Source organism: Taudactylus pleione, unplaced genomic scaffold (genome assembly GCF_031769625.1).
Source record: "Taudactylus pleione unplaced genomic scaffold, aTauple2 ptg000109l, whole genome shotgun sequence".
Lineage (NCBI taxonomy): Eukaryota > Metazoa > Chordata > Amphibia > Anura > Myobatrachidae > Taudactylus > Taudactylus pleione.
The window spans coordinates 5,869,352-5,871,621 of record NW_028284511.1 but is presented as its reverse complement, the minus strand read 5'-3'; positions in this window follow the sequence as shown (position 1 = coordinate 5,871,621).

Below are 2,270 nucleotides of genomic sequence, written 5' to 3'. Positions count from 1 at the left end.
TATAATATTGCCCAAAACACTTCAGAATTCATTCTGCTGCTTTTGTCAGCAGTCACATCATCAATAAATACAAGGGAACCAGTTCCATTGGCAGCCATACATGCCCAAGCCATGACACTACCACCAACATGCTTCACTGATGAGGTGGTATGTTTTGGATCATGAGCAGTTCCTTTCCTTCTCCATACTCTTCTCTTCCCATCACTCTGGTACAAGTTAATCTTTGTCTCATCTGTCCATAGGATGTTGTTCCAGAACTGTAATGGCTTTTTTAGATGTTGTTTGGCAAACTCTAATCTGGTCTTCCTGTTTTTGTGGCTCACCAATGGTTTACATCTTGTGGTGAACCCTCTATATTCACTCTTGTGAAGTCTTCTCTTGATTGTTGACTTTGACACATATACACCTACCTCCTGGAGAGTGTTCTTGATTTGGCCAACTGTTTTGAAGGGGTTTTTCTTCACCAGGGAAATAATTCTTCTGTCATCCACCACAGTTGTTTTCCGTGGTCTTCCGGGTCTTTTGGTGTTGCTGAGCTCTCCGGTGCGTTCTTTCTTTTTAAGAATGTTCCAAACAGTTGATTTGGCCACACCTAATGTTTTTGCTATCTCTCTGATGGGTTTGTTTTGATTTTTCAGCCTAATGATGGCTTGCTTCACTGATAGTGACAGCTCTTTGGATCTCATATTGAGAGTCGACAGCAACTGATTCCAAATGCAAATGTCACACCTAGAATCAACTCCAGACCTTTTACCTGCCTAATTAACAATGAAATAACAAGGGAATAGCCCACACCTGTCCATGAAATAGCTTTTGAGTTAGTAGTCCCATTACTTTTGGCCCCTTAAAAAGTTCGAGGCACATATAGAAACCGTTGTAATTCCTACGCCGTTCATCTGATTTGGATGTAATTACCCTCAAATTAAATCTGAAAGTCTGTAGTTAAAGCACATCTTGTTTGTTTCATTTCAAAGCCATTGTGGTGGTGAATACAGGCCAAAATCTGAAAATTAAATGTCCCAATATTTATGCACCTGACATGCCTCCAATCAGTGCCTGCCCCTGATGCAGCTAATGCTAATACCTTGATGCAGCTAATGCTGCTTTTGAAAATTCAGCCTGGTCCAGTCTCCATTGCTGGGCGACGGGTGTTGGGCCGGGCGGCTATTATGTGTTATATGGAGGCAGAGACGTGAGTTGTTACTCACGTCTCTGCTCCACAAAGGCCCATGGGAGGAGTGGCCGTGGCTGGGCATGCGCGGAATGTCATACCGTGGCCATCTTGTTGTGTCCTCCTGTAGCCTAGACAGAATGAGCTTCTGTGCAGAAGCTCATTCTGACCTGGCTCACGCTGCCCAATCGGAGCTGAGCTCCGATCGCGGCAGGTGAGGGGCAGCTACCGCCGGTGGGGGGAGTGTTTGAAAAGCATCACGCGATAGGGTGCAGTGGCAGGCGGGGGGCTGGGTAGCTGCAGAGCCCTGGATGCCCCCTAGGCATTCCAGTTGCCCCTAGGCATTTGCTTATAATACATATGCCTAGGGCCGGCTCTGTGCCAAACCTTTTAAAAAAAATTGACCAATCATAGGATTTTCCATTTGAAGTTCATTTACATGTTAACGATTTAGTTCATCGTTCAGGAAATCGTTGACAAAATCGTTCATTACACTTCACAAAATCGTTATATTTTTCAAGGGAAAATCTGAACGAAAATCGTTGGTTACAAAAATCGTTACGTGTGTATGCACCTTAAGAATGCGCTGGGACATCGAAGAAGAGGTAGCAGAGAGACAGGTGGAGATATGAGTGAGGAGAGATGTCAGTTGAGGAAAGGTAGATCTGAGTATCATCAGCGTAGAGATGATATTGGTGGTCAAAAGAGTTGATAAGTTCACCTAAAGAGATTTTACCTATTTTTTCTCGAAGGTGCTAAATGTTAAGTAAAATCTGATTGGTTGCTATGAACCACTTCTAAAACCTGCACGTAAGTAAATATACCCCCAGATATTCATTAATAGAGGATAACGTAGCTGTATAGCATGAGGTAGGCAATACGTGGCAGTAGGGAGTCACAGTCCCAAACAGTGTTTTCACTGGTCTCTACCTGGTCAAATACCCTGCAAAATGTCATGTCAAAACTAAGGTGCCCATACATGGTACGATAAAGCAGCCGATCCCACAGATTGGTACGATTTGCTGCTACATCGCACTGTGTATAGGCATGTTATCAGCCAGTGCGCGCAACGTGGGGTCGTACATCGCACCCCCAGATC